The 27,207-nt window shown below is 30.4% G+C and overlaps 1 protein-coding gene and 1 long non-coding RNA gene across 15 annotated transcripts in view; both read left to right on the plus strand.

Moving 5' to 3' along the window:
• Positions 1–15,391, plus strand: part of LOC147908237 (uncharacterized) — a 75,585-nt gene extending 60,194 nt beyond the window's left edge. The window contains exon 3 of the long non-coding RNA XR_015546384.1: positions 4,326–15,391. This is a non-coding gene — a long non-coding RNA (uncharacterized LOC147908237). The remainder of the gene's footprint in view (positions 1–4,325) is intronic.
• Positions 1–27,207, plus strand: part of CASK (peripheral plasma membrane protein CASK) — a 200,720-nt gene that overhangs the window by 109,123 nt on the left and 64,390 nt on the right. The gene's annotated exons all lie outside the window — the stretch shown is intronic.

Raw genomic sequence — 27,207 nt, forward strand, 5'->3', positions numbered from 1 at the left:
AATTTTATTTTATAACTTATTATACATATATTAAATTTTTTATATTAGAAGATATTTTAGAAGATACTTCTTTGAGTAGATAAAAAAATATTTATAATAAAATTGTAAATAACATTGAGATATATTATTTATGGTTTTGAAGAGAGAGAATTTTTCCGCTGTGCAAAATTTATATAAAAGACTCTCTGCATTGCCTGCTCTGCCAGAAATATATCGTCCTCTTTCTGTTTCATATATCGAATTACTTCAACGATCTGGAAAAATGAAATACAGTCCTCGAACGAATACAGTTACGCGCCGAAAAATTTGAGGGTCATGTTATCGTCGACAATTTATAACTTTTATCCGTTGTTTCGATGGTACTTTTTAAAGATGTCGCGCGTATATAATATCAAAGAAATGTTATATATACTTACTGGCAATTGACATATATATTCGATTGCGATAGTATGAACATGACGATACAGAACAATTGCTTTTTCAAATGTTATTATCTCTCTGTATTTCATTTAATTTTCTTTTATCTATTTGCACTTATTATCAAATCCTTTAGGTATAATGAATATTGATAGCTGTGAGATTAGATATTAATGCCACTATCTTTCTATTATTTCTGATATGACACATTGCACCAAAATAGGAAGAAATTATTTGCGATTTGACATTTTTAAGCATTGCGAAGTTTTATTTCACTTTGAATAGTTTCGACGTACCGATATGCAGCGATCCCGTTTTTTCTCAGCGACTGCAGGGATTATACGAACGGCTTCATAACTCCAGTCATGATATATCGCAGCCGGCAACTTCTCTCTTCGTTGGCAGTATTAATCGACCATGAATATAATATCTGGCAGCGTCGATTTTCCCGATCGCGCATTGCGGCTGTTTTTTATGCTGTTTTTTATCAGTCGGATGTAGAATCCAAATGGTCTCAGGAAAAGGGCAGTACGCGAATTTAACGTATAACTTTCCCGCAGTTGGAATGGCCTTTCCGTTAAATTGAATTAAAGTCGGTCACCTGAGCACTCAAAACTTTGCGATCCACGTCAACGAACGACAGACACACGAGATTCTGATCCCTAAATCCTTACTGAATCATGAAAGCTGTCTTGTCATGAATTTCTCTAACAGAGTTGCATTTCTAACAATAACTGGGTACACCATGCTAGTTACACAAAATCGATTATAAAGATTTTTGAGCACGACATAATTACAATTAGTATTTTAAGATTAGTATTTTTTAAACTGGAATCCTTTATCATCATGATACAGGTTTAAATTAAAATATTGATTTTATTTTAAGAATTTTATGAGTTTATTAACAGTTACTGAACGATCGTTTTACATAGTCTGTCACGTAATTATTGTGTTTATATTTTCGATTTCTATGTAATTATCTTTATGAATTTAATTGTGTTGAATTAGCGCATAGTTATTAACGGAGTCGTGCAGTTCTACATTTAATGAGTTCTATGGAAATAATACCTGCACAAAAACTCCGCTCTTTACACGTTCGTTATCGGATTCACTTCAAATATTATAAAACAACATAATTCAATGCGTTGAATTATATACGACAGTACTCACGTAATTGAATTATGTCATTGATTTATTTGTCAAATTATTAATGTGCTATTTGCGTGCATTTTGCATATTTACGCATATCTTTATTTACGTCAGTCAAAATTTATACTAATTGCAATCGAATATATCGTGTAATACATAATTTTGTGAAAATAAAATAATTATGTTTTATTATAATATTAATATTAAAAGATAATTTTATCCAAATAGGCCAATATGTTTATAAAATTCCATAAATTGCGATTAATAGTGTGGTATTTCTAGACATATGATTTTTTCCGCTATATATAAGAAAATTGAAAGAAAAAAATGAAGATAATAAAGATTAAGAAAGAAAATATAAAAAAGGCATCTATTAAATTATATAATTGTTTATACTATTAATTGTTTATATATAATATTTTTCAAATATCAATTTTGTTTTGTGTCCAAAATGTGAGAATAAAATTTACCGCTTAAATCGGAGCCTTGATAGAAGCTTGAACCATAATGATGAAGTTATCTAAAATTTCTGATAGCAGTAGCCATTTTAGAAATATATTTTTCCTACATTTATTCAAGAAAAGATTTTTGAAAAATTTTAAGAAATGTAAACAGGAACCTTTACAAAATGAATTGCTTTAAATTTAATAATTTTTTATTATTTTAATAACATGAGAAAGAGCTCGATTTCATTCATCAACTTTAAGATTTTTTTTATAGATTTTTGCTAACACTAAATATTTCCATTGCAATCGTAGTTCATTGCGTCACGAGACCATCGCTCCTTAGTTGTAGAGAAGATAGTGATAAACACATTGGATAAAGAGTCGGGTAACGGCAATAAGTAGTAGTATCTCTGATATAACTCTACAGAATTTCTCTGTCCTCTCGAGGGGCTTAGTTGGCTGACTACAACATCTTTTACGATTATATTCTTAATGGTCTCGCTTTGTTTCCTCGCCGCGCATCAATCGCATTAAAAGGAAGAAAAATGGCACAGACGATCATTTTCCGAGGTCGATCGGAAAATGGTCGAGAGTTATCGTCACACGCCGATCTAATCTACTTATTTTATGAGGTAGTAGCGAGACATTAAGATAGTAGCGACAGGCGATCGTACGATGTGAGCTGTTAAGAGCTTTACTGCGCAAATTTGTCGAGGTTCCGGAATTGCATGGTTGGCTCGCCAATGTGTAAGCAAACCGCATTCACTACGTGTCATCACGCAGTGGTAAGCACATTGTTGACTTACATGAAATCTATGAATATGTATGATTACCGTTTCAATGCGTTTGCTTTGTGAATGTTTTCAATCCGTTCAAAATATGAAAAAAAATTCAGATTTAACATGCATGATTGCTCTTTAAGAAAAAAAGGGAGGGGGGAGGGGGAAAGAAAGAGAAAGCAAACACTTGCTCGAAATGTCTGTGCGGCCTACATTCCGTACATACGTATGATATAGCATGTAGAAAATATTCCGCGTGTTTAAGCGATCGATGTACAAAGCTTTTCAGCACGATTTTATCATAAATTTTGTTTTCTTGATAGATTAATGAAATATAAATGTAGACATGATATATTGTGATTACATTCGTCTGCAATGAAATTCTATCCGTATGGTATTGTCTTTGAAAAATAAATTGATATCTTCGAACATTCGATACGTGCGATCGCTGTTTATCAAGATTTCAACAGAAATTTCTTGGTTTTCTATAAATTTATGACACATTACAACGGATATGTGATCAATATTTTCTAGAAAGACACTTTTGTGCCATAGAATGCTCTTATTTTATTTCATGTGTAATCTCGAATTACATTCCACGCATGTTTCACGACGCGGCGTGCTTAAATTGTAGAATAAAAAAAGCTGAAAAATGAAATTTGCAAAAAGTTTTATATCTCGTAAATATTAATTATTATCTCATCAGATTGTGTTTGCTTTTAATTTAATTCACGTCAAGACTGAGTTATTTGACTTTCCATTGCTACAAAAGTATAAGCGCTCTCTCTTGCATTAATATTTTTACATTTTGCGTAGATGGCGAGGTATCGCCAACAAAGTGAAACCTACTCTCCCGTAGACTAATTTTAACAAGCTATTTCTACCCTCAAATGCAGTTGGCATCTTATATATTTTGCTAATTCAGTATGCGTACGGCACTTTACTGTAATTCAAAAAATAATGCAAAAGGTGGAACAAGCGTAACCCGACCTCGCCTCTGCGCAATTTGAAAAATTAATTACGTAAAGAGGAGAGTTCGCACGATGAAACACCCGGTACGTAGACCGCGTATGAATTCAACCTCCGATAGTCCGCAATGCGGAATTTCTGGTTCGAACATGTATGCGAAGTACGAAAGGAATATAGAAAATCTTTCGTAAACTTACAAGATATTTCGGAATCGCGTTAACTTTTATTTAGTTGTCGTAGAAATGTTCAGTCAATTCTCGAATAGCAGTTTTAAAATATCAGACGCCGTTGAAACTTTCGTTCCGTACGAACGCAATTTCGCGTCTTCTGTATATGACGTGCGGTGCACGCGAATTTTTTATTAAGAAATTTAGTCAAATAATTAATCAACTTTTCTACGATTTTATGAATTAGTCAACTTTATAGCTTGTACTCTTAAATTTTTATTAGAACAATAATGATATGTATAAACGCAACATAATTCCACTTGTTAAATATTTTTTGAATTAAAGCTAACTTTACATTTTATTGTATCACTAATGAATTGTCTCTTTTTTTGTTACAGGTGAGTCATGATTTTATGATTGAAGTTATCTACTTCGTGTAAGCATTTATCAGGTAATAGTATCTTGTATGCAATTTATTGAATTCATCACTCTGTGTTTATCCTGTTTTACGAACAGAAATCAGTCTTTTTATATGCAAATGGCTAATTGAATTTTATAAAATAATGGCTCTGCGAAGTTTATGACATACAGCGCCGTACAAATATATTATACATATGCATATGCACGGAAATTTATAAACATAATACGCACGTTTCAAATATTCATTAACGCGATTAATTCATATTCGTATTTTTTTAAATTACAACAAATTTCTATATTATATAATAATATAATATAAAAATGTGTTATAATTTTCTCTATTGTTCTCTTTTTTTCTTGCTTTTTAATTACATAATTAGTAGCAGAATATGGAAAGATGAATATCAATATTAAATTTTCTCATAATATGTGAGAGCAGAACTTATAATTAAAAACTTATAATGATTATTCAGCTAAAAGAGTCTATCTTCTATATTAGGCGAATTTAATTTAACTATCATTTGATATAAGTTCGTCATGTTATAATTACGGAATTCACTTTGGCGAAAACGCTAGGATAAGCGTTGCTTATACCCGTTGCATCCTTCATTTGCACGGAGCTTCCAGCGCATTCGGTTGATTGCCTTGTTGATGAATATTACTCTGATCTGTATCGCGGCACTAATGATCAGCTCGCTCAAGTTTGATTTCTCTTAAAAGATTCATGAAGATTCTTTTCACCTGTTCCAGTTTTCTCGTATATAGATTTTATCGCGTTAATTTGGCGTATTGGCATTTTGACAAATAATTAATTATAACATAAACAAAATAAAATATTCATCTTTATTGGTCTTTGTTTTTCTTTAACTGTTTGAATTAATTGTCAGAGTAGAATGGATAGAGCTTATCTCACTTTTGTGCGCCATTATTTAAATGACTTTAAAGATTTCAATATATCTATATAATATGCAAGTTGATCATATAATAGCAATAAATTATGCAAATATAATTCCGGTTAAAACAAATTAATCTAATTTTATCTGATATCAATGTAGAAATTAATTAACGAAGCTTGAAGTTGGAAATGATAATTCCAAGAAATTTCAAACTTTTTTAGAATTTTAAAATAAACATATACGAAAATATGTTTTTCTTTATTTAAGTATATTTATGTATAATATAATAATTTTTGTTAGTATTATTATACATACATATAAGCCTGTTCAAGTGATATAATTATAGTCTTTACAATATTTCTCATACAAAATTTTAATAGGATCTGTAATTCATTATGTCGTAAACTCATTTTCGAATATGAATACGCTAATAATGAAAAGTTAATTAGATATTTATCATTATATTATCCTTTGGAAGATTTTAATGTGGATTATATAATTTTCATGAATATCCACGAGAACACCCAGCTATTACAGCACAGTTACTATAACTTTTATCAATTTTTTGCAATAATTAAATGAATTAAATGAAATTTTGACTTTTAATAACAAAAGAATAATTTTAAATATTATGTTTTTTTAAATAAAAATATATTACTATATTTGTTAATAATAAACAATGTGATAATAATAGCAATTATATGGTCGGACATATTTAGAGGATTTATTTACGCAATATAGAAATGCTACGTACCTATAATTAAAGATTAAATATAGTAAATATACTATACTTTTATTTTTTGTGAACAAAAATAAAGACATATATTAACTAAAGGTTGAACTATGGGTTGATAATACAAAATTGCACATTGCTTGTAATTTGCATCGAAATGGATTCCTGAAAGGCGAAACCCTCATTAAACATCTTCATTACCGGCGTATTGCACTGGCAAGAGGCATTACGCGATCTGTTCACTTGCTACTTTATGATAGCAAGCAATTTTAGCGAGGTTGACAATAAGTCCGTTACATAACTGGGTTTGCTTAGTCCTATTTAGATTTTCAACGAGCGCTTGGCTCATTGTTCCAATTTTTCGCCTTATGGAAGTTTCTCATTTGTTGTCGCCGTGAAATTGCTCAAAGTCTACCAAAGCTTTCTAAGATTTTCCAGAACAATGTTCAGCTTTAATCAAGTTTCCAGTACCTTACCTTCCTTTGTTTGGCGAGGTTAATTAAAAGAAAGATCACAGATTCAATAGACGAATTGTCTGATACAAGAATTAAAAAAAAATTGATTTAGTGATAAAATACAGAATTAGTCACATTTACTTATATAAACAGAAGAGAATACTAATTATATAAATTAAGATCCTCTTAATCTTACGTTTTCGGAACATTAAGTTACTGAAATTTTTAAACATATAAATATCACGATATTTTTAAAATTATACTTCTAATTGGTTTTTATATATAAATTTAAGTAAATAGAATTTTAATTTAATGTTTTAACACCGCATATACACGTATACACTCGATAACTAATTTTATTACGTATAGATATAATTAGATCTAGTAGGCTTTTTTTCTAAATTTAGTATAATCTTGTTTTATATTTAACTTAATTAAATTTTTAATAATAAAATCTTAAATTTTTTTTTTAATCAAAAGCAATCGCATTTCTCAAGAAAAGATGAAGATTTTTTGTTGAGATGCACGAAGTAGACACTTCCATTACTTTTATTTGTCCACCTTCACGGAGTAGGATGAGAAGATCGATAGTGAAATATAGACTATCTCAGTGCAGCTAGAAAATAATAATGGGTTGCTGTTAAGAAAATGATATTGATTTGTCGTTTATCGGCGATAGAGAGGAAGATAAGATATTAACCTTTTCAAGAAATCGAAAGTGATTTTTTTAGCGGATTTTTATATTTCATGTTATCGTTATTTTACGGCTCTATCATTTTCATATTTTAATCATAATGTAAGAAAGGAGTATAAAGATTGATCATAACAACTAGCATTAGTTCTTTATGTTCCTTTCTTACATTGTGAATGATTTATTCGTAGAGCCTTGTCATTTTATATTTTCATATTTTATTATAATGTATTTATTATAATATATCTATTATGTATAACACGCGCGCGTAAAAATACCAATTTTTGAAGTTAAACGTTACGTTCTTCATAAACTTGCAAAGATTATCTACATTAATATATGTGCGGCATTGCATTTAATTATTGCATTTTGTTTTTGAAATAAGAATATGCAGTTGGAAGCGATAAATTTCGCTTTCAACAGACCACTTCTTGACTCTTTCCGCAATCTCAGCGACTTCCGTAAATTCTCTGCTTTGAAGAGCATTCTCAAGCACACCGAAAATATGATGCGTTACGATAAACGGGGTCGTCTCTTCAAAACTTTTCTGACAACAGCAGTATTCTAAACTTTCTTTCGTTTTTATATATTACACTTCTTAAAACATTATAATGCATTTTATTTAATTAAAAGTCTTATACGATTGAAATTTTGTTTATTCAAGATGAACGAATGAATCTAAATATATAAATTACATAAATAAAAAATAGAGCAAAATCTTATACTAATGATTACTTTTTTTCGCAAAATATGATTACTTAAGTAGTAACAATTTTTTTCCTTCCAAGAATGCGATATTTAACTCAACCATTTTTTTCAAAAACGAGAAATTTTTTTAAATATGATTAAATATAGTTTTCTATATTGTCGAATATTTATTTTGTTTTAAAAAAACGTACATAGGATATTTCTTCCCTTTCCTCGGACGATTCGCAATAAATGGTATCGGAACGAATCACTTTGCAGTTTCGTATATCTCCTCGATCTGTTTGATTGACGATCTACCGCTTCTTGTCGTTGAACAAGAGAGGCCATCATCCGGTCGGCAGCGGACGATTTCCTGATCGTGGTGTCGGGTACGTGCCCACGAGCGTACCGGTTCACAGGATTTATCGCGTCGCATTAATTGGAATGAACGTGTCTGCACCTCTGCTGGCGTTCACGTGAAACACGAAAATCCTCTTGCGCCCTACGGTGTGAATAACGACTTTGGATGCCGGCATGTCGTCTTCTACGCAGTATCGTACGACAGAAACGCTTACAGAAACTCATGGAACAAATAGCGCGATTCTATGAAACCTTATACTGTTGTTGTATCAAACTTTTTTGTATGTAGTTTTTTACACGTTGCAATCTAACTTTGTAGGTTCTTACTAAAGAAAACACAAGAGAAAAGCATTGCGCTATAATTTACAAAAAACCTTAAAAATTTCCTCTCTAAAATTACAGCCGAATATCAGACGCGCTAAAGTAGAATGCTTTGAAATTTATTATTCTAATTTGAATATATATTCTAGTTAATTAGTATTTTAATGAACAAAGAAACATTTTTAACTTTGTATATTTAATTGAAATTAATTTTTTAATTAACTTTAAGAAGTTTGAAAGAATTAATTTTTTAACATATGCATAAATGTATACTCCAAATTGGTAAAGATTTAATTTGCAGACTCTAAAACACTTGTTTTTAATTTGTAATCTTAAACTTGATGAAAACATGATATGATACCTAACTTGAAAATTAAGAATTAGAACTTTTCTCTCTATAATACCGTACTTTTAATATGTTTTTGAAACGCTTAATGAAGTCGACAAGGATACACACCCTTTTTCAAACTATCCAGAATCTCATCTAAAGATATCACGAGTAACTCAGAGCTCGCCCTCGGGAGACTACTTAAGGTTCAATTTTCAAAGCTCCCGAGATCATCACCCTCACTGTCACTCTATCCTATGACCTTTATCCTTTGTCCTTCGCGTATCTTCCTCTTTTCACTCCCAAATTACGTTCTTACCTACTAAAGGAAATTTTATAGTACTTTTTTAGCACAGTTTTAGTTTTAACTAAAACTTAATTTTAACTACATTTATGTCACGACATATATTTTACGAATTATCGTCAATTAATCTTTTATATAACAAAATATATATTACTACGATCATTGTTAATCTTAATCAACAACTTTACATTTAAATCTTAAAGTTGATAAACTATGCTTTGATGTAACTTGATAAATTTGGACTTTGATAAATCTCGAGTCAGGAATATCTTTTCTTATATGCATTCCTCTCTTGAAATTGTTTCGAGAGCTAAATTGAAAGTTTCGTGAACCACGAAAGAGAGACCTAGGATACTGTTTTGGGAGAATGCCATAGTAAAGAATCTTGATGGTTTGCAATATAGTCACCTGTCTTCAAAGCACAACAACATCACACCCAAGGTACGCGGCAGCGATATCGCATTTTAAAACAACATACCAACGACACTGTAGCTAAAAGCAATTTTGCCCAGCGATACTCTTAGCATCGTATCCTCGAAATATATTAGGCCGTTATATAGGTTGTCTGAACGCCCACAACGGTTGACGATTGCGTTACCCTATCGATATTCGATACAATGTAGAATCGCCCGATAGAACCGATCTAGTACGACGAAGGGCGGACTCACGTAGTCTACCAAGATACTTTGAACTCCACTCATAGCTGTAATTCGTCGTCTGGAGCATAGCGATCATTTATATTCGGGACGGCGCAGTCTTCCGAACCACCCTTTGCTCGTCAATCTTGTCCACGTATATACAAACGCAATTAATCGCAGTAAGGGCGGAAAACTATCAGCTTGCATTGAATGAAAGAGATTACAGACTGCGGACTAAACATTCCAGAGGCGCTCAAACATACTGCAACGTGTGTGGTACAACGTCCGCAGGAGGCAACCGTTCGAAGTTGCTTGGACGTTAGCCAACCCCGTCTTGTCCGCAGCCGCATATCTCCGGTTACTAGCGAATGGAAGATGGCGACGTGGTGGAGATAAAGAGCGGAGGAATGAGAGAGACGAGTACGAATGCGAGATAGTTTTACCGGTGTGTTTGGATTGGACTAAAGTGGGAAAGTAGGCAACTTTATTTATTACTTTACACTCTGCAGGCATTTCTGTAGATAGCGTGATCTAGTATACTTTACTAGAGAATCTATAGTAAATGGAAGCCGAACTCTATTATAGCGATCTTTTGACGAGCGTTTTCTTTGTGAGAAGATAAAACTTCGATCCTTCAAAAAAGAATTTATATATTTCGCATTTAGATATTTTATTCTCTCGATCTCAACTACAGATTCTTTGATCATTTTCGCTAACATCTACTGATAATGTCTCTGATAATCTCTATTTGGTATAAATTTATTTAATTATTTTATATTGTTATATTCATACTATTCACATTCGAGTATGCGTATTCTGTATATCTCTGATAAACTCGCAAATATCAAATTTCCTGTTACCGGAACTATCATACATCGAATTCATTATTATGAGATCAAATACGTTTATTCCGCTCTCGAAATTGAAGTTATAAATTAAAATTGCGATGTGAGAATTTAATGTTATCGTTAGTCTGTTAGTGCTATTAATCGCTAAAGCTATACTCTTTTTTTTTCATTTTCCACTTTTTACTCTCCACAAAATATGCTTCAAAAATGAAGAGCGTAATAACGCTTACAAAATGTTGATACACATAACACGATCCGTAAAAGCGCATCTTTCTTTTCTTATCCTATCTTGGCCTCTCATACTCAACTTCTTATCTTACCTATTGTATCTCTTCGCTTTTCTTTGTCTAGGCTCAAACAAGATTGCATTTTATGCTTAAACTTTGTACGCTTTTCAGCGAAGAACCTTACTTGTGTTCCCCGCGCATTTATAGGAGTCTTATAGACATTCTCTTAGTTGCCATCGTTACGCTGATGTCATTGTCATGGCACATTGTAACTTGCAACGAATGAGAATTGAACTTGTAGTTGGTTAAATGCTTATACACGGTTTATTTCAAATGCACTTTGAAATATCGGGAAAAAAAACTTAAGAAAGATCTTTGTAATTTCAGTTCGCGGATTTTATTATGGAAAGTATATATATATATATATGCGAACATACATTAATAATTATCTACGAATCATATGAAGTATACCTTTTTTATTATTATTTTTTTTGTATATTATGAACATCATTACATTAGAGAGCATTAAATCTGTGTTTTTCTTTTCCAATTTCTTTCAGCTGAAATTAGTTTTGAATTTAAAGTTCACATAAATGTTTATATTGCAAGAGAAATTCTATGATTCATACGTAAATTACTGTATCTAAATGGCAGCAATCTGCCTCTTTTGTATCTTAAATTAATTATATTTTACAAAATTTGATTTCTACTATTTAGTAAACAAACTTCCATCGAGAAATCAATAAATCGTGCACACATTGGCGTTACGTTTCAATATTATTGCTATCTTTAATATCAGTTAATATCGTTTTTATTTTTACTATCTCTTTCGACTCTTTGCCGTTTGTAATTATCGAATTTATTCTATAACTTCATGCCAATATCATCCAGTTTTCATTCACTGGCGCATTATTTTCCTCATCTCTGAAACAAATATTCAATTTCGATGATATCCTCTCAATGGAGAGATAAAAAAAAGGACACTTTTTGCAATTCTGAACCTAGAAGCTTTGTAAATGATTGTCATACGTGCTCTGTCTATTGTTCTCTTTAGTTGATGCATTTCCCTTTTTGTCTCTGATCTCAACTATCAGTCGTGATATAACGAACTTAAGTACAATTACAACTCCTTTATGCCTTCTCTTTAGAATACAGATCATGGTTCTCTTCAGTAAAACTTGACATGACAAAACACTCGATGTAACAGTAACGAACAAACTCACGTCTCCTAGCTGGCTCCCACTTAACCAAATCTTAATGAAAAAATTATGAAATAATGCGCTATTTATGCACTATTCATATCCGCAAAATTTTTTAAGATTTGGTTAAGTGGAGAGGGGGGGAGGAGCCGCTAGGCAGACGTAACAAACTCTCTAATGTTATCGCAAATGATTATTATTGAGGTATTATAATCTATTTATTACTTTAGTAAATTACATATTAGCTTAGTATATTTTAGTTTAATATGCATTTTAGTTTGGTGCGGTTTAACATGCAACACGAATTATATTAGCTAATAGGTAGGAAATGTGGTTAAGTACCTACAATAAATAATATTTTCGAAAAAGATATAATTCAAATATTCAACCTATTAAATATTCCTTTATTTAGAAACAAAATTTATTTAATACTATTTAAACTACAGCAATATTACTCTATGAGTATAATGACATGAGAGAAGTATCAGTCATATAAACTTTTGCAAGTTTAACCAAAGTTGTCTGAAAACATTATAGAGACTTCACGATTATTAGAACTTTCATGAAAGCCGTGGCTTTCCGTGTTCTTGCTGTCTCATCAGGATGTAACCACATCGATGCTATACAAGCGCTCCAAGGTTCCTACAATTTCATGCTACGTAACTTCTATAAATTAACATCGTTGTGTATATTGCTCTTAGTATCGGTAAAAATATAAAAAAAAACGTTCATTTATTATTAAGAAAATGGATTTGTTATCTAAGCAAAAATTAATAAATCAGTGAGAAAGTATATTTTATTATGGTATTATAAAGTAATTTTTTCGTATATCTGCTGACATTATAACAATTATATTATATTTATAATATTAATTCGACAGTAATATAAACGATGTGGATAAGTTTATTTCATTATATGATAATTATTTTCATGTGCCGATTATCAAGTCATATTTATAATGTTTTTTTCTCTATAAAATTAAAAAATATAACACTTCTCAAATATTTCTGTTAAAGCAAATAAGTATGATAAATATGTATATGAAGTAATAAATAATAATTACAATATTCTCAGATGTTAAGACAGAGGTACATATTTATGCGTTTATTATATTTAGTGCACTGAATTCAATCTGCGCACTTTGTATGCTTTGAGCATAAATCCCGCCTGTTAAAAATGCCATATATCCCAAACGGGTGAGCTATACAAGACAACAAATTAAATAAAGAATACGAAAGCGAAGCACTTGTACACAACACGCTTTACTATTCCATTACACGTATGAATCACGAAATAACCACTAAGTCTTTTACATGTCCTACAGTAATCATTTTATGTAGATTGTAATTTATGATGGCTTTACTTATTACAGTGACAAATCGATTCAACTCACAATAATTTCATTAATATTAACAGTAAAAAACTGAAATTATAATATAATACTAATATAACATAAAGGCATGTAACAGAGTAGTTGCGGAAAAATTATCCCCACTCCTTCTATTTTTTCTGACTTCTACAGCGTAAATCTCAGCGCGGCATATTTGCGGAGTTACCCTATCTCGAATATACAATGAATATAAAACAGAATGATGTATATACGTATAGAAACTTTTATACAAAATTTAATATATCGTTTTGTGTAAATAATACGCTTGTAAACATAGAAAAACTTGTAATTGATTTTTGCATCACTGTTTAAAATCACGATGAATTCCGAGTCTATTAGGGATCGTCGGTAATTGCTTCAATGATTTGACGTCGACTAACTTAGATAAGATTTCTGCTTATTATTAAAATTTTGTAATAATGATTAATTATATAATTGAATATATAATATTACTAAATTATTATTGTGAGTACGGAATTTATGAATTATCAAATCAGTAATTGTGATGTAAAATGTCAAAAAATATGTTTTAATTATTTTTGTATAACAAGAATATTAAATTTTACCAATATAGAGAATCTATTGTAATAAATTTATTATTTGAGAATATTTTTAAAAAATATGTTTTAATATCAATTTTCTTCTTTCATAATCATATAAATTATCTCCATTATAGAAGAAAAGTATACTTTTGATTAATTTTTTGCAATATTGTGAATGTTTAACATTTTTGCAATATGACATTTTCAAAATAAGTTGTTGTGTCGCTAATGTGAAATATCTATTAACAAAACTCAGACAAGTTTTTATAACGCGTAAAACATTTTAAAAACGCGAGCCATAAATTTTCCGAATACGTGAAGCGTTTTGTGAACACGTTACGTGAGCTTCGAATATTTTAATATTTTTATATGAACATGCTGGAATAATGACTAAAAAAATCTTTATCAATTCCCGCTGTATAAAAACTTATGCCAAGAAAAAATACGGGAACATATTACATAACTTTATATACGATTAATATTATGTAGGTTTGTATTATACATATATATGACAGAAATTATCCAGTTATTGTCAAAGTAATCAACCGAGATGATTTTAATCGGATTAACCGAATTAACGAAGTGTTCTAAATTTTCCTGTAATTAGCCATTTGGCTTGAAATTATTGTCACGGACGGCCATTTCAGCATTTTAGGTAAATGTTACAACTGCAACTGGCATTGTGCCATTATAATACGGACGAACGGCCTACGTGATCGCGCGCGACCCCAAGTTGCATCTCCGTTTCGTGGTAGGAACCACGTGTACCTACGCTTGAGTGCGCTGATGCCCACGAATAATGCAAATAGTGAGTGAAAAATGCAGCAGTTCAGACGGCTTTAAGCGCGTCTTGCCGAGAAAAAGCCTTTTACATATACATCCTCTCTTACGTCGTTTCTTTAGGAAGCTCGCTTTAAATGTACATTCGAACGAAATCCAAGAAAGCTGATAAATTTTACGGGTCGTAAAAGTGCATTTTATAAAATTTTTTGACTATTTCTTCCCTTTAATTTCTATTTTTTGTAGTTTGTATCGTAGTAAAGAGAAACACCTGCTTCTTCCATATTGCATATTTGGACAGGTATGATGGAGCACATGTCTCGTACTTCTTTCTTACTATCAAATGCGGCACATGCACTTACGTGCGAGCAAAATGGATTGTTCATGATTCAAACGGTTTCCCATTTTCTGTTCAAATTGCAAACAAAAAATGTAGCAATTCAGACGGCTAAGTGCGTCTTACCGAGAAAAAGTCTTTTATATGTACATCCTCTCTTATAAGATTGCCAATAATCACTTATTCACCCCGCAAATTAGGGAAAGCTACACTGTAGGTAATTATGTTTTTTTCTTTTAATCGTATAACTATTTTATATTTAAATTATTAATATGACACTACGACATTTTTAACACATTAACGAAAAATTGTTTATAAATTTGAAAATAAATGATACGGCAGGAATTCAGGACGCGTTATAATTAAATAGTTAAATGTCTGCAACAATAAAAATGATTTACTGCAACTATAACTAATTTGTGGATACATTTGTCTGTCCACTGACTGACTTCGTTTATCATTTGATGTGATTTGTGCGAAGGATTTTGAAGTTGATATCGTTCACCTTTTCGTACATTCTTTCCATTCAACCTCATCGGTCACTCGATTTTTCACACCATTTCATTGATCCGTGCTATGTAACGTCGTACATCTTCATTCCTCTGTGTGACTTCCAAGCTTTTTTTCCCTTCATCTCGAAGAATTCTCCGTCTTTCCCTAGCCTCTACTTACATGTAATCTATCACTTACCATGTTCGCGAAAATCGAACTTTTCACTTCCTGCGCCATCACTTTTTTGCATACAATAATGGACTTAGTGAACGCTTAACGTCTAAGGAAATACTTGATTTTTCAATTTTGAACTATAAAATTAAACTTAAATATAATGTGATACGTGCATAATAAGAGACATATGAGAAATCTGTCATCAACAAAAATTTCTTACTATAATATACAGAAACATTACGTAAGGATCTTATTGTTAAAAAATTAAAATGTGTTATTAGTATAAAAATTACCAATAAAGTTAAATTAATCAAAAATATACAACTCATTCTTTTCATAAAAATTAAATTAGTTTATATACAATATATATTTATATTTTTTTCGTAACTTTAATTTAAACATTTATTTAAAATATACATTTTTATATATTATTCCGCATTATATATCTCGTAAAAAGTTTATATTTTTTTCAAAAAATATACTTTTAAAAAATGTAATTTTTCATAATAATCGCATCGACTATTTATATTTCTTTTATTTTTGTGATGAAGCACTACACGGAGAGAATTTTCTTTTAAAATTTACTCTGAAAATATGGTAGTTTAGGTAGTTATGGTACAATACAATATTTTAAAGATTTTTACCATACACTTCAGTAAAATTAAACTTATTTTATACTTTATTATAGTTTTATTAATGAATAAGAGAGATTTATATTAAAAAATTTTTCAAAATACAAAGTTGTCCCACGATTATCATATTTTTAGGGTAAACTCTAAGAAAAAATTCTCTCCATATATCAACGGGGATCATCTATTATTATTACACATAAATTATACGCATCCTTTACGGGACTTGCTCGTAAAGGATGCGTATTTCGTCTTCCAGTCTACCGGTATATTCTGGAACAACAACTGGTCTTCGATACGATTCAAAATATAGCTGTGCCAACAGAACGGAAACCAATCCTTAGCATAACGAAAACGTAACTGACAATGAGAACGGGAAGGCACGTTCTTGTGAAAATCCATGTCTTCGTAGAATCGTACCATGTGAAAGATCTAATCTAGCGTGCTGTAAGCCGATTTCGTGTCTCCGATAAAGGTGACTCAATTCACTGGTCCAACCCTAAGCTTGGTCCGTCGCTGACCCTGCACTACTATCGCTAGAATAATCACAGTGGTACCGCCCAACGAAAAGTCAACCATCACGTTCCAATGTCGACCGGCTATTTTCGTTGCGGTACTTCGGTTGTTGAAAAATTCTCGCAATATCTGGTTTAAAAAAAAACAGTCAACGTCGAGATCCCGTATTCGGAACGAAAAGTTTGTTCACTTTTAATTTTTGTTTTAGACTTACATTACACTTGTATGAAATTTGATACGACAGTAATATTATATTATATATATATCTGAGAGAAGTATATTATTATTGAAGAACTTCATCAATGTCTCATTATCGCATGAAATCAGAGGAATAATTTATTTTCTCGTTTATTTCTTTAATTTGATATTCACAGTGACAATCGCAATGAGATCGCGCGAGATATATGAGAAAGCGAGACACCACAAAGAGAATAATCGATCAGACAAAAGTAAATTTATTGTTATTTTTTTTATTTTCATGTTACGTTCTCTACGTCTCTACGAAAGTAGAAACGACATTTCTACGTTTTGCGTAGTCACTGATTTCTTGCTTTTTATCTTTCTCGGGCTTGTCTACTAGTTTTAAATTTACGAGATACGTTGACTGTAGAAACGATGAAAAAGTTCTTCGTGAAAGAAAAGAAACCTTGTACGATTCTTATTGTAGCGGTACGAACGTCTGACAGATTCATTCGTTTAATTCTGCAGCTTGTAAGATTTGATGTTAATATCTAAATATTGTAACATTTCAAAATTAGTTTTGTTTTCGAAATTGAAATGTTTTATATACAAAAAGACATACTGAAAAGAAACTAATATTTTATGACATAGGTAAATTATGTTTACTAATCATAAATATTTGTTACAAAAAATATAAATAATATATATTTATTTTTTTTTTAATTTGTATACAATTATTCTTCTTTTATCTATTTGAATTCATTAGTTAACGAAACATTTCAATAATTGTAAGGAATAAAAGTGTTGTTTTTCTTACTTATATCTTTTTATTTTCGTTTAAATTATATATATATATATATATATTAATCAAACTAAATTATATACATGAATATTTGTATAATAAGTTATTCATCGTGTATATCAAGACTTGACTATATGTGCGCATATTGCAAGCGTGCAATCACCCTTCGATCTAAAGATGTTAAACGACAATATTGTATATGCGATTTTACATATGATGGCAAAGAAGCTAAAAATATAACAGCGTAACTTGAGTTACGAGAAGATCGCGCACAAAGATAATCTATACACATGCAGCGTCGAAAAATAGAACAAAAGTTATAATCGTGTGCGTAGCGTCTTGTTTCTATAAGAGAGAATCTTCACTGCAATTACAATATCTTTTAACATAAAAGGGAAACACGTAATTTTATCGCCTTTGGCATTTTTCATGATTTACATCCGTAGCGTCAAAGAATTCATAGATGAAAGATGATACTCTGGTCAATTCTGTGTAAGAAATCAGGGACTGATGCATTTTTCTTTTCTACATAATATTTACCGATATTATTTTTATACATTGATTTTTGATATTTTTTTTAAATTACACGTTGTTTTTTTCTCTTAAAAATAGATTCTGTTCTTTATCATGTTTCCACAATCACATGTGTAAAATTAAATTTGTTATTAAAAGCTACTTTTTATATGCACAAGAAAGAACAGTTTTCTTGAAGGATTTAAATTAGCTAGATATAAATTTGGAAATAATTTTTTGGACCGTTAAAATATAAAAATATGTCATCATCGCTCTTAAAATAGAAAATTTTTTGTAACATTGCTCATTATATTTGAGCGTTCATAACATAATTATTTTGATAGTCCAACAAAATTATTTTCATATTTGTGTTTCGATAAATTTTTAGGTATTCTAACAAAACCGTTTTTTCCATGTATGTCAAAAGAATAATATGCAATGCAAACAATTTTTTTCCGCAGGGATGATGCATACATTTGGGTTTGCTAGACTATACGCATTCTGTTTTTTTAACTGATATTTTTTGTTGGTAGATAGTAGTTTTTCCTTAACCTATATGAATTACTTAAATATTCGAAGTTTGTTGCATGAATGTAATGCGAGACGCGATTGGCTTTAAAATATATTGATTGCAAACATTTTTGATTGTACGATATTTGATGCAAATGATTCTTACTCTCTGCAACATGCCTACAACAGACGAATTTTTATACATCCTCGCCGACAATCACTGCGATATTTCCGGCTAAAAGGTTCCACTGGGTACATCGAGCGAATAGAAGGGCGTCACAGAAAGCGAATATGCATCAATAAAAGCAAGATAAAGTAACGTTTCAAAGGAAGAATGGTCGGGTTAACAGAGGCAGATTTCAGCACGCGTAGATATTATTGATTCACCTTGCGAAGAAATAAATCTCTTTCTTGGAAATTGTTACCGTAGTCTTCACCATTCTTGTTTAACGATATTCTGTCTCTTTTGTATCCGTAACGCCATATTGTCGCCGAATATTATCAGATATCGTCGAATGCCGTACAGATACAAATTTTTCTCTCTAATGAACTATGCGTATAAAGTATTGAATGCTCCACGTTTATTTCTTTTATCTTCTTTGCATGCAAATTTATCTCCTAAATTTCAAATTTGTTCTATTAACTATTATATACAACATTTGTATTATATTAGATTATATTTGGAAAAAATTTTTTATTTATTTATAATCACATTGTATATTTTATTATTGTTAGCACAAATTTAATTGAAGAAGAATGAATGATCATTGGAAATTCAATATAAATTGTAACTTGATAAATATTATCTATTTTATCTGTATATCTTTACTATATAAACTTGTTTGTATTTTATTGTTACAATTTTTATCTGTATTATTTTTTTATACTTAATAATTTCGTAGAAAATATAGCGTTTGATGTTCGTACACTGTGCGATACGCGTACGCGGAAATAAATAGTGAAAAAGAGATAAACCAGCAACTATTGCAAAGCAACGAAAGAAATGGGTCGTGGCTTTTTTATAGAAAATAAGCTCGAACTTACGGGATTGGCACCGCTCACTGGAATTCATTCGGAACGTTCCTTGGCTATTTCACTTTCAGAATTACAGAACTGGCCGCGTTATGGAGCTTTCGCGGCAGGTAAATCAAAACCGCAGCATTCTGCGGCGTCGTCGGCGAAATTTGTTTACAACCTGGAATTCATACAATTCTGCGTGCCTTCGCGGCTATTAAATTTTAATGGTCTCCGGTAGATTCTCTGTGTAATTAATTTGTGCACGTTCGTCAGTTAAGAAATGGGGTTAAATGATCATACAATCTTATATGTTGTTATTTACGAAATTTTTTCTTATTTTATTATAGAATTTTAAATATTTTTATTTGCTTTTTATTTTATGTAAGATTTTCCTTGATTTGGAGAATTTTTTATACCGATATCAAATATTAGGAATGCAAATATACGAAAATTTTATTTTAATCCTAAATATATTTTAATATAATTTTTAACAAAATATTTTAGATTTAATAATCTCAAAATAGTTGGAGCTTTTAAATTAAGAAATTAAAAGTTAACATAAATAACATTTTTATTATAAATTTATTGTTTAGTTCAGATTAATCAAAAACTAAGTGAAATAATAGTGATTTTCTTATGACAGCTTATCAATATTTATCGAGAGCTTGATTAATATTCATCATCCTATTAATTATACTCTTTGTGACTGAATGGTTGTCTAATAAATGACACGAATTTAATCCGTGTGATTACATCAGATTGCAATAATCCTTAATAGAGAAACTATACAGATGCTTGTAAATATCAATTTATTACATGCATGTCAATAAACTTACGAAATTCTCTCTTAAATTGTGCCGAATATACGATGAATTGTGACCCTGCGTCAATGGATTTTCATGGCTGATCAGCTCAGTAGAATATTCGCTCGGAAATAGTCCTTTTCAACGCGGCTCGAATAGTCGAACGTAAGTAATGCAGTCGATCGAAAATGCAGAAATGCGTCGCCATTTTTCATATAACGATGCATCGATTTGTAATCCATGGATAAGCGTGATAGAAGAAAATAGATTTAGTCATGCGGTCTTTTTTTCCTTTTATATTCGTGTCTGTAGATCTTTCACAGTAAATCAGCGACGCTTTGTCTTCGGAGGATTTCCGACTCTAAAAGTGCACTTCGCTCACGTCGATTACGCGTGCATCCATGTATCCAGGTGTATATGATGTGTATACGTGCTCAAACTATCGCCAAGTAAAGTGCGTACGTGCGTTTGCATATATGCAGATAGTGTACGTCCGTTTACCCCTCACGTTTCTGCACAAGTACTTATTACTTACTGCAAACATCTGTGGAACAATCAAATTCACTATTAAGCTATATTCGAATTAAAACTGTTTAATATACTGTATAAGATATCTTTGTTTGCCTTACAATTAATTAAGATACATATTTAACTTGCAGATTACCCTTAAAATATATACTAAATAGATAATATAAATAAATCAGTTGAATCAATTTTTTATTATAATAAACTATATGGAGTACAAAGAGAATTTATTTACTATATTTACAGTATATAACAATTTTACTATATAACAATTTTTAATAAGTTTAAATAAATATTTTTTAACTTTAAAAAACGTAAATATATTTTTACATCATATTTTGTAATTTCAAACTCTGGAAAGGGTAAATGTTTAAATAAATATATATTTTTAAGTACGAACAATCAGTTTTAATAGCTTTGCTTATTAAATTTTCACTTTGTTTGCTTGAAGACTAAAATGTCTCTGTTTTAATATCACAGCGCGCGCTGTCATAAGAATATCCAACTAAACTTCCTTTCTCTTATTTACATCCTGCGTTTGCAGTGATATTTTACTGTTACAACATTCCATGCGAGATTCTCTGTTTAGCTCATCTTTGTTTTGTACTCGAAACAAAAAGAACAGATCAGTAGAATTAAGATAATACTGCCTACCTAAAAAGTTAAACGAAAACATTTAATGAAATGCCGACTTGCATAATGTATAGAATTGATTTAAGTACCCAATAAGGGTACTTAAATCCCTTGACTTAAATGTTCTTATAATCTTACAGCAAAACTTCACCGACAAAGTTGCTGAATGTCCTAAATTTTCTAGAATCCACTTCCTGGCGTCTGGTCATGTAACCTGATTTTAATCGCATTTCGTCTTAATTTATCACATTATGACATTAAAAGAGTTGAAAATGAAATTATATTTTGTCTACTTTATGCTCTTCAAAAGAACGAAATAATTTAAAGCGTTTGAAAATCCATTAATGAAGAAGATGTTTTTCTTTTTATCATGAAACTCTGATGCATATATTTTTGAAAACATTGTTACTTTATTTACATTAATGCATCAGTTCATAAATATAATTACTCTTTTTCTGTGTCTTTATTACTATCGAGATAAAACGATATTATTTAGCATCCTGCAATGCGAGCAACTTCTGGTTGCAACTTTTGATTGATTTCTAAAACTTTACGTGATCTTTGTTCTTTTATCTAGTATTATTAATAAAAATTACTAATTATGCAAAATTGTCATCTCACAATCGCATGAAGTTAATAGATGCATAACCAATTTTCTGCTCAAGAAATAATTCTATATTAGAGATAATTTTTTCATTAATTAAGTTTTATGTAGATAAAGAGTGCAAATTTTCAAGAGTTTTTCGACCACTCGTTTTATTTGTATGTTTACTTATGTATCTTACGTTTCTTCGTAGAAATAAAAAATAATCATTATAATAACGCCAGATTTAAAGAAAAATTGGTACATTGAAATAAAATGAATAAAATTCTTATTCGCATCGTTATGAAATCACAATAAATTATTGAAACATAACTGATAGTGATTTTATAACGATGCGAATAAAGATTTTATTCACTTTATTTTAATATATACCAATTTTTCCTTAAGTCTGACGTTATTATAATAATTATTTTCGGTTTCTACCAAGAAAAATACATAAGGAAACATATAAAGAAAACAATTCCCGAGTGGTCGGGAAACTCTCGAAAATTTGTACCCTCTTTTAAGTGAAGAAATTTTAAAGTTCCATTGTTCCACATGATTCACAATTGTACTGTAATGCATTACTTTTTATATCTCTATTACAAAAACTTTACGTTTCAAAATGTAGAAAATGAAGTAATTAACAACGTCTGTTTGCAATTACGTGAAGTAGAGTGTAATCGTGCATAGAGTAACTTGGTCGTCCACAGGAGATTACTGTAAAGCTTAACAGTAGCTTTTCAAACTATGGCACGTTAGTATAATTGCATACGGAAGGTTGTAAGTAGATTCACTGCAACCATTAGCACGCAATTTGCGGCCGATTCGTCTAACGAAAGCAATTACTCTTCAAGTTTATCTGAGTTTGCCTCCTCCTCTCTCAGTAATGCCACCATCCGCGTCCGTGAAAGCCTTAGAAAGTTATAGTCTCGGACACTTGGAAATGGTGAGAAATCAATTTTCTAGGCTACGAAGCGTCAACTTTCCATCTTCCCTTTCTCATTTAATGAATTCTATCTGCATGCCAATCGATCTCCAAATACTTCTTTTCTTACAGTGCAGCATCGACAAAACGGATTTAGCGACAAACTTCACATTAAAAACTTTAATAGATTAATAGAAAATTTTAACTGATACTCGTCGCGCAATTTTAAAACTAGTTGATTTAAAATTTAATTGGAATAGACACAAACAAAGATTTTAAAACTGACTAAAGTAATTAATAATTAACAAATCGAATTATACCAAAATTAGTAAATCCAAATGATATGTAAAAATATAATAATTTATATAAGGTTTATTTATATAAAGCGTAATCTCTCTGAAACTTACTTTTAAGTTATATAATCTTGATTGATATTAAATTTCATCAAGGATAAAACTTGTATCAATTTATCAAAATGTTCATTTTATGCGTCCTTCATTCTTCTTCAGTCAAATACTAAGTATAACAATCTTTCGAGATATATCAAGGCTACTCTAATAATTATTAGAGATAGTTTTGAATGTTTATAGAAATAAAACGTATTAAACGTTTTATTTCTATAAATGTTTTATTTCACTCAACATTAGCAAGAAATATTTTATTAAAATTTAGATTATCAAAACACACGATCTGTTTTAATTGCAAATATTAAAAAATCATAGAAAAATAATAAATCGCTTATTTTCAATGTTGTATTTCTATTTAAGAAATAACAAGTATCCTTTATCAACTGTTGGAAAATATGAGTAGTTATTTTAATAAAGTAGATTTTTCCTTGTGGGAATTTTTACCTACTGCTTTTTCTCAACGATCTTTTAACGACTTTAAGTAATTAAAGCTGATTGCTCTTATTTCCCAAGTGGCATGGAGATAATTCTAAACCGATATTTCCTATGAAATATAAGATAAAATGAAGAATATTTCTGTCTATAATACAATATTGGCCGAACTTTACGTTGTAAGTTCATAACCAGGATTTGCTATTAAAAGATAATGTGTGAAAGTTATAAAGTAAACTAAATACGCAGCAGAGTGAGAATTAGCCTTTGCGTATAACAAATTATCTAACGTAATTAAATACGAGTTGGCATTACTAAATTTTGATTTCAAATATCTCACTTCCAAAATTGTGAAATTCCAGCAGTTATAAATTCATTCCTCGCTTTGAACATTCGTTAAATGCGGATTTTGGAATTATTGTACCATACAATTCCAAAAGCGCAAAGTGCACTGCTCCGACGCAGACGCTGCGTGCTGGTTTACGGATGGCTTATAAATTCTATATATATATATATATATATATATATATATATATATATATATAAATTATATATATATATATATATATATACATATATATATCTAAAGCCGTAAATAATACATCCGTTCATTTATTGAATGACAACTTTTTCATGGAATGTCTCGAATCGTTCTACAATAATTTGTCCATTTTTGCGTCCAGTTATAAAATCATTATTATATCTACACAGTAAGTACATAAATCATAAGTCAAAGTATTAATTATCTGTAAAAATACAATCGACTTTTTTTTGCAAAAAATGCAAATTCATGGATTTCAAAAACTAGAAAACTACCTCAAAATGATATATATCGAATGCTTGTGATACAGTGTTCCGTGAATTGTTCAAGAAAATTGGACATACGCTACGTTCTCTATAGAAATAAAAACCTGAAACTTTAATTAAAAAGAACGGATAAATTGCCATCATTCCACACGCGTACACAAAATTGCATATGAGACTTAAAAAAAAGCAGATTAATCTTAAATTTTTTTTAATAATGCGACATTTTACAATTGTGAAAAATAATTATGTCCTTAGAGAAATGTAAATGAATAGATTTAGTATCTTTCAATTTTATCTATCGATTTCATGTCACCCGTAGACATAAACGAAGTGATTTCGAAATCGAGTGATCAGTTTACGGAAAAACTAATCAACGGTAAGGCGTCTGTGGTGTAAACGTACAAACGTTGTAAAAGTTGGCAAGCTGCTAGGTGAGTGCCATTAAATTCGAACAGATTATCACAGTCAAGTACATTTTCGAGAGAGAGAACCGTCGAGCTGACTGCGAATTTCCACAATGCTGGATCGTGCGAAAATCGAGGGAATGCATTCAATCCAATTGCGATATAAATCGGCATACACACAACACACACGGGGAGAAACCGCGGCCGACATCGGGATAGTAAGCCTGTTAAAATTTTCGGGAACACGAAACGCTTTGCTGCGCACTTTCTGACACGAAGGCCGACCGCCTTCACCGCAACTACAAGATTGCAAATGCGGTGCTTTTAACGGATTAACTCTGCCTTTTTCGTCTTAAATCACGGATGTACATTATTTTCTCCTTTTATAATACGGTATTTACGTATTTAGATTCTGTTTCAAAATTATATTCTGAATATAAATCGTTTTTTAATGTACAATATGATTAGAGTAAAATAGATTGTAGCATTTTGTGAAAGACAAATTTAATTATCTAGACAGACAATTAACATGATATTTTAAAAGATATTTTATTAAGAAATTATAATTTACACATACATTTTATATACAGAGTGACGTACGTTATATCATTTAATTATCTCATGAAAATTATATTTATATATGGAGTATATTTAACTGGTTTTTTAACTGTGTGAGAAAATTCTGGAAAATGTGTCTTTGTGAAAATGTTAAGATAGTTGAGATAGCATCGTGAGTCAGAATTGAGCGGAGGTGGATATACACACTAGTAGTGAAATAGTAAACAATAAACGGTTGACTTAAAGTGTTGAGCATAAAGTTAAAGTTGTATTGTTTTCGTGAAAACAAAGAATGTGGCAGAGACTCGGAGACATTTACGCCCACATCATGCAGTTGTACCATGCATTATCTGAAGATTTGTGTCAAGAAATAATCAAACAGAAGAGTATGTCTCCAAAAAGTTTGTCTCTATGAGACAAAATAGCGATTATATTGAATGTTGTTATTCATTAAAGACAATTTTCAAACTTCAGTAATTTATACAATAGTCCCAATTTTATTAAAATGTGTTATATGTACAGCAAATGATAAATATGACATTTCGTGCATTACTCTGCATTTCACAAACTGATGTGTGCACCTTCATCTTCGCTAAATTCTGACTCATACCTAATAGAATTTCCTCGAAATACAATTTGCGCGCTCACACAGTTAAAAAAATCGATACTCCTGAAGTATAGTTTTAATGAGATAATTAAATGGTGTAACATTTCGTGTGCTACTTTGAATGTATTACATATGCAAAGAATATGACTATGAAAATCAATTTTGATTGTCATTTACAATCGGTAATAATTGAAAATTCGATTTATTTAAACATTTCTAACATTGATATTGCAATCAATTTATTTTGTAATTTTTATAGCGATATCAATTTTTTCGGAACAAAACATTGGTATATGAATAATTGGTTGCAATATAAACAATGTAGATTAAAACAGTTACGCGGATTGAAATGTAACTATTGACCTACGAAAACATTTCACACTTGTGTCAATTCAATGTGTCGTTTCTAATAATTATTCTAACACACTATGAATATTTGACGTGCGATTATTTCGGTAACAAAAATTTAATACACTTTCCGTATGCGATAAAAATCATAAATGACGCATTTCCAATAATTTATTATTAGTAGTACTAATTTTGCAAGCAGGAAGGTTGTGTGGAGAAATTTTTTCAATTTTTCTTATAACGGGCAATTCCGTGT

This window comes from Acromyrmex echinatior, chromosome 10, assembly GCF_024713525.1.
Source record: "Acromyrmex echinatior isolate Ae372 chromosome 10, ASM2471352v2, whole genome shotgun sequence".
Taxonomy (NCBI): domain Eukaryota; kingdom Metazoa; phylum Arthropoda; class Insecta; order Hymenoptera; family Formicidae; genus Acromyrmex; species Acromyrmex echinatior.